We start from the raw sequence: 7454 nt of genomic DNA on the forward strand, positions 1-7454 counted from the left end.
TAAAAGGACCCAAAGAAGTAACTACTTTTTCATTTAAGGATATTACTAGGTAGTGAGACACAGGGTGATTTTAATTTTCTTTACTATTCAGGTACAGCCGAAATTTTCTAAACCAAGCTATAATTTTTTAATCAGAATAAAACTTTTTTTTTTTAAAAAAAGTTCCATGAATTCACCATCACCTTTTATCTATTTCGGAGTTCTGCCACACCACTCAGATTTAAATTAACTTTGCTATTTTGCTAGGCCTCAGTGGTTCAGTTAAACAGTGCCCTCAAAAAAGCCCTGGTATGGGATTTTTTTTTTTTTTTAACTTTTTTCTGTCTACAACTTAGTAAAGCTTTTTGATTAGCCAGTCTCATTTCTGGGATTTCTTAGTTATTTGTTCATTTTACAAATATCTGAGTGCCAACTTTTTGCAAGACTAGGTTTATACAAAATACAAAAGTTATCCAGCCCCAAGTTAATTCCTGAAGCGGTGTGCTCTATTTATACCCTCTTCTGCCAGCTCTGGCAGGACAGAACTACAGACCCTCACAGCCAAGAGCACTCTGCCTGCCTGGCAGGAAACAGAAATCAAAAAGCATAGGCTTTTTGGCAAGATTGGAATGAGAAGGCCATTACCAAGCTGTCCAAACTATGGCTACAAAAGGTTTCCGGTTCACTGGAGCTGCTGATACGAGATTAGTCTAGAGATAATTGCGGCTACAAACAGAGATTAAAACCCCCAAGGACAGAGACATTATTTTAACTTAAACACACACACACGGTACATACTGTACGTTATAATTTATTTACAAAAGTAACAATAATGGTCCCTTTATCTATTTCATGTCCCTAGATGTGGCCCCCGAGAAAACCACGATAGAGAGCAATGGCTCTAAATCTCCCTTTCGTTGTTCCAGAGATACCAATTTTGGAGCCATCAGCAGAGCATATGCCTTAATCTCTGTGATGGAGAAAAGTGATGGGGTAGGCCATTTGAGTGGGAAAAGTTTAACCAAATATAATTTTCAGGTTCTATCAGATCAGTATCAGATCAGATTTGTTTTGGGCGTGCAATAGATGGGAAGGCTGTGATAACGGCTTTCCCTAGAATGTTGCTTATGGAGGATGTATCACTCCCATGGAAACCCTGACTCAGAAATGTGGGCACATCAAGAAGGCATAGCATACAGAGCAGGAATACTGGTGAGGGGAGAGTCCAAAAAGTAGGCCCTACATTTTCTGGCCTTCTGTAGTTAATTGCCAGAAAAAAGTTAAAAAAAAAAAAAATTAAAATCACGCCTTATTTTTTGTGTGTCCTATGCTCTGCATTCAAGAAAAACTCTAACTAAAAAAACTAGAACACCATAATTAGATCTGGTTTTTCAAAACATCTTTTATTTAAAAATGAAAGCTCTCTTGCCTGTCAATGTGTCACACATGAATAAATTTAAGTGAAAACATGAATAAATTTAAGTGAAAACATGAAAGTTCATGATTGACATAAAATGAGTGCTGCTGGAGAGTGATTTGCAGCTGTTTTACAAGAAATAAATATTCCTTTTTAAACAGAAATGGCTTTCTAACTGAGGTGGAATCTAAGTAAATGAAAGGCCCTTTGGATCAATAAGCATTTTGAATTAGGACATGCAGAATGGAGCTCAGTTTTGGAGGAGCTGAAGAAGGCTAAATTACAGGTCTAGAGGTGGGGGGAGGGGTAGCCCTGGTGGCGAGAGGTTAAAGCACTGGGCTGCTAACCAAAAGGTCGGCGGTTCCAACCCACTAGCCACTCCATGGGAGAAAGATGTGGCAGTCTGTTTGTGTAAAGATTATAGCCTTGGAAACCCTATGGGGCAGTTCTACTCTGGTCCTACAGGGTCGCTATGAATCAGAATCCACTCGAGGGCAGTGGGTGTGTGGTGGGTGAGAGGTATGGGGGAGGGACAATTTGGAGGCTGGGAGAGAAGGAAGGTAACATGGGAGGAATTAGAGCCTAAAAGGACTGGTGAGATGGCAAGAAGTTGGGACGAGGGCTGATGCGGCCAGTAAAACTGTGTCATGGCAAGATGGCTGAGGACTTTTGAAAAGGATGTCTTAGAGTCAAACTTGAGATGGTCTGGGTTGCTATGATATAAGCCTGCTGCCACCTCCATCTCTTGCAAACCTTCAGCTGAATTAGCCTTTTTTTGTGTAAGGTGGCCATGAAAATATAAGTTCCCCAGGAATTTACAGAAATCTTAGGGAGGTCTTAGACCTTCAGTAGAGTGTGGAATGGAGGTCTGAGCAATCCTATGTAGAGCTTAAGGAGCAGTGAGACCCCAGAAGATATCTGGGTTACACAAGACTTGAAATTTATGTACATATAAACATGCCCTCTTCCCTGCAATGTTACCTCGAAATTCACTTATTTTAAAACAGGGAGATGGAGATAAAAATCATATACAAATAGTTGAATCTCAACTTCAATAAAAATATAAAACATCAGTTGGATCACTTTAATACAGTTTTTTTCCTTCTCTTGCACGAATTTGGATGGTGTCCCCATTGCCCAAGAGATCTTCCGGTTACTGGCCCAAAAAAACCGAAGAACATCACCAATGTGCAGTTGGGAGAATTGGGAAATAAGGTGGTCTTAATACTACATGACCTAGAGAGGTAGGAAAAAAAAGTCAATTAGAAATCAAGTGTGTTGAAGTTGTTAAACAAAGCCTCACAAATCACATTACTACTTACCTCCAGGGTAAAGCCTGATGAAGAATTTTCGCACCTCGTCGTACACCCAAATCAGAATAGCATATGACACAGCCGCAAACCAATACTGAGCCCTGGAAGCAGAAGGGAGGAAGGTAAATCCCAGTGCACCCCAAGGAAAGGCTCAACCCCAACCAATAGGGAGAGGGCTTTGGTTCATTTTCCCTGCCTTACTGGAAATAACAACAAATTCATTGGATCACACAATATAAAGATGAAATCTTTTTATTTAACCTGGGCTGTGATGGTAGAAGCATCATTTGCCTTTGAAGTGGAAAACCCATTTCCTCTTCTGGGCAAATGGACTGGTCAAAGCCTCTTGACTAATACAGAATCGACTCATACTTTTCTCTCTTTTGCAAGACTTGGGAAGGGGAAAGAAACCTCTAAAAGTCTAATGTTGATTTACTTTGTGATATCTCAGAATGGGGGCAGGTTCTTTCCTTTCCACCACCACTGCAAGGTGAACTCACCAGAGCACAGTGAAGTTCAGGGCTGTGACACTCCCGAAGCCATAGGAGAGGATTAACGCTGTGATGATCTGTGAGGCGATCCCTACCCAGATGACTTTGTTGCCGCAAGACATACAAAAGGAAGCAGATTCTGAATTCACATGGGATCGTGATGCTGCCACCCAGCAGACTGCTGCCACCCAGCAGAGTTAATGCCTTGTGCATTAAGGGCAAGGCCATAGTTGGGCCCTTGGAATCAACAGACCTCTTGACCCTTGGCCTTGCAGGCCCAGAGTTAAGCCATGAGATCAGAAATTGTCAATACCTGAAGAGACCTTGCTGGAAAATGGAGTTTCTCCAGGTTTTCCTGATGATCAGACCTGCTATTTGCTGGACCACAATGGCAATGAAGAAGGCTGTGTAGCCTGTCCATTCTAGGTACTGCCTCTGGTACCTCGTCTGTCAGAGAGCAGAGGCAGAGGAGACCATGAGACTCACGAGGAAATATTCTAGGGAAATTTCAACGCAGTTCTGCAAAGCTTTATTCCCTCCCCTGCTTCACCAAGACTGAGAGCAGATGGCCTCTTTGTCTTGGAAAGAAACATATCGATTTCCACTTTAACCGGGTGAGTAGGGAAAGAATGCTAATTTATTTGGTCCAGTTGTGGGTGTTGCTGGACTAGTCACTCTTCCATACCAATTGCAAAACTAATGTAAAAAGGTTAGCTCTTGTGATCTAATTTGAGAGATGAGGCTGAGTCCTGGCAAAGGCCAAAGCCCTAATAACTGAGAAAAGTTTCACTCTCTGTGTCTCACTAAGGCAGTTCAGGAAAATGAACTTTCAGCATCTATCAGGGCAGGACAGTGACAGGAGGGGAGAACCAATAGGATGCTCAGGGAAGAGCTTTCCCCTCCCTTACCCATTCTTGTCCATAGCTGTCTTCCAAGTCATTCATATCGTCATTTTCCCATTTTACCCGGAGGCCAATGGGAGTGCTGGGTCTAAACCCCGCTTGTGCATAAACAGTGAAATAGACAACAAAAGCTCCCAGGGATTGCATGAGGCCTAAAAGAATAAGAGAGTAAGGTTCTATAATATTCCTGTCAGTCCCTCCTGTCATCCCAACCCCATCCCAAAAGAAAAAACACAATTGTGACCTGTCTCAAGGGAATTCTCTTGGGTGGACCCTAGTGCGGCAGGTAAGAGATGCCCTTATCACACCAATGTGCGGGAAAGAGTAGAGGGCGAGTGGCTTGTTCGCCAGTCTGTCCTTCTCGTGGCGAGGCTTCCTGTCCATTATGTCACTTTCAGCTTTCTCATAAGCCAAGGCAACGGAGGGAATCTAGAGAGGGGAGAGAGCCTGTGAATCCTAGCCCTGAACCACAATCTACCTATAGAACACTGATAACAGCAGTGGCATAGCAGTAGGTGGGTAGGATTGGTGGGAGGTGGTGGTGGTAGGGGGGCAGGATATGGGATGGCCATCTATGGGTGCAAGGTTCACTGTCTGTACAGAATTTTAAAACAGCCAGTTCAAAAGATCAATCTGCTTTTTATTATCGTCATGTACTAGCAGTTCTAAATATACTAGTTACAAAAGACTTTCCCCTCAGGGGTGGCTTTCTCCCACCACCCCGCTCCCCTTTAGCATGCCCCCCAAACCACAATGCCATGCACTAGAATACTGGTTCTCAAACTTTAGCAGGCATCAGAATCACCTGGAGGATCTGTAAAAGACAGGTCACTGGGCCCCACGTCCAGAGTTTCTGATTCTGAGGGCCAGAGAATTTGCATTTTCTAACAAGTTCCCAGATGAGGTCTATTGCTACCAGTGAGGCTATCACACTTGGAGAATGCCTGCAGTGGAGAAAAATGAGCAAGTTTAAAGGGCCTAGAGAATAATCTGATTGGAAATTATAGGACTCTCAATTCCCCTCAGAGGTAAAGACATCTCTAGGCCACCTGAATTGTAGAGATTATCTGGTTGTTACTTAAAACTACAGAGGAGACAAATGAGGCAAGTTGCTGTGAATCTAGCTTGCTATGTGTTCTTTTTATCTTTTTACCCGTGTAAACCATAGCCATATGAGTAACTTCCAAAGAGTTGCCTGATCTTTAAACGGATACATGCGAGAAGAGGAGAAGGTTTAGTGGAACTTACTGTAGGCTAATGCAAAGCTTCTAGGGTCGCTATGGGTCGGAATCACCTGACAGCAATGGGTTTGTTTGGTTGGTTGGTTTTATAGAGGTTTAATAACTGCCACTTCTTACCGTAGATGAAAGGTTGGTGGTTAGAACCCACCCAGAGGTGCCTCCAAGGTCAGGCCTGATGATCCGCTTCCAAAAGTTAACAGCCTTGAAAACCTTATGGAGCACAGTTCTATTCTTCACAAAAGGGATCGCCATGAGTCAGAATAGACTCAAAAGCAACTAGCAACAAGAACCACAACTTCTTTCTGTGTTTAGGCAAAGGGCTTCCAGATCGCAGATTCTTTTAGGTAAAAGGGAAGGGCTGTGGTGTGCTCACTTTACCACTGGGCCCCAGCACTGCAGGGACTATTTTGGTGACAGCTTCATCTTCCCAAAAGAAAAGGGAGGCACAGGGGCTGAAATGACCAACGGCACAGCTGCACATGTGTTTTTGGAGGGCGAAGAACTCATGTCTTGAAAAGCACCTATATGGAGTGAAGTGGTCAGTGGACCACTTGTTAGAAACACGGAACTTCAGGCCTCACGGCATTGAAGCCTGAGAAGCACTGATTTAGTTCACCTTCTTGTTCTTAAAAGTTTACAGACCACTGTTCCCTTTGGTGCTACTTACGATGTCTGTGCCCAAGTCGGTGAAACAAGTAGCAATGGTGCCAATAGGAAGGGGGAGCCCAACAATAATGTAGATCAAATAGGAGCAAAGCAGAGCCACGTTCTTGCTCAAGGTATAAGCAATTCCTTTCTTTAGGTTGTCAAAGATCAGGCGACCTAGGCAAAAAAAGTTTCTTCTTATAGGACTTGCTTTTAGTCCCCCAGGTGACCCCAGTCCTTGGTAAGATCACTAGAGAACTCGTTTACCTTCTTCCACCCCTGTGACTATGGATGCAAAGTTGTCATCCAGTAAGACCACGTCGGCTGCATTTTTGGCTGCATCAGAACCCGCTGTGCCCATGGCAACTCCAATATCTGCCTTCTTCAGAGCTGGAGAGTCGTTAACTCCATCCCCTGTCACAGCAACCACTGTACCCTGTGGGGGACATGGTGAGAGAATTAACTGCGCAGATGCAAGGGACCACAGGTTTGGCAAGAATACAATAGTTTCGATTTCATCTTAAGGCTAGGAAGATTACTGGAGCTGAAATTAAGGGCCTATTTGGGGGGAAATATAAAGACAGGAAATCCAGGAAGCAAGAATAACGAGCTGCAAACAAGATGTATCCAAATTATAAAAACTAGTGTGTGTGGTAGGTTAAAGTGGATAGGTGCTGTGCGTTATATTTTTAAATTCTTATAGACCAACACCTACCACCGTACCCAAATGTTTTGCTGTCAGAAACCTGTAGCTTTAGTGATGGAGTGCAGAGAACCAGTTTGGGTTCCTCCTTTAACGTGTGGCATGGAAGGGTCTGGCACCCTTCCTTTCTTATGTGTACAAGGGGAGCAGAGTGGAGTATAAACCCAGTGAGAGGGCAGAGAGGTGCGAGGACAATGACTAGCAAAGAGCTTTCTCTTGAGAGGTTTCAAAAGTCCCCAGTCCAGGACGGAGACACAAATCTGTTCCGGCATTTCTCCACCTAATGACAGCACCCCTGGGCCCTCTGGCTGTGATGCCATTCACTCACCAGTCTCTGACACCCCTCCACAGTAATCAGCTTCTGCTGTGGGGACGTCCGGGCAAAGACAATTTCCGAGTGGTTGGCTAGGAACTCGTCTAGCCGTTCTGGACTAATGTCCTTCAGCGCCATGCCAGTCACCACGGCAGCTTTAGCATCCCTAGAATGGCCAGGAGAGACCAGGTGAGGCCACAGTCCCGACCTGAATCTGGAGCACTGTTTTGGGCAGTACATGGGTTGAACCACTTTGATATTACATGGAACCAAATTTCCTCAGCTCCTAATAAGTGAGATAACGGCAGTTATGAATATTGGGAACAGTTCGGTCTCCAATTCAAGACAGTAAACTGAGGCTCAAAAATTAAGTCATGTCTTACATTCTTTTGTGGTTATGAGACGGGGGAGGGGGGAGGGTGGGAGATGGGTATTCACTAATTAGATAGT

The 7454-nt window shown here is 44.0% G+C and overlaps 1 long non-coding RNA gene across 1 annotated transcript; it reads right to left on the reverse strand.

Moving 5' to 3' along the window:
- Window positions 1–273: 273 nt before the first annotated feature.
- On the reverse strand, window positions 274–5130 carry LOC100658409 (uncharacterized). Its single transcript, XR_010319123.1, has 4 exons — window positions 3514–5130; window positions 3210–3303; window positions 2719–2810; window positions 274–2632 (listed from the first exon to the last, which is right to left on the reverse strand). It is a non-coding gene; the product is annotated as an uncharacterized LOC100658409 (long non-coding RNA).
- Window positions 5131–7454: the final 2324 nt, after the last annotated feature.

Source organism: Loxodonta africana, chromosome 23 (genome assembly GCF_030014295.1).
Source record: "Loxodonta africana isolate mLoxAfr1 chromosome 23, mLoxAfr1.hap2, whole genome shotgun sequence".
Taxonomy (NCBI): Eukaryota; Metazoa; Chordata; class Mammalia; order Proboscidea; family Elephantidae; genus Loxodonta; species Loxodonta africana.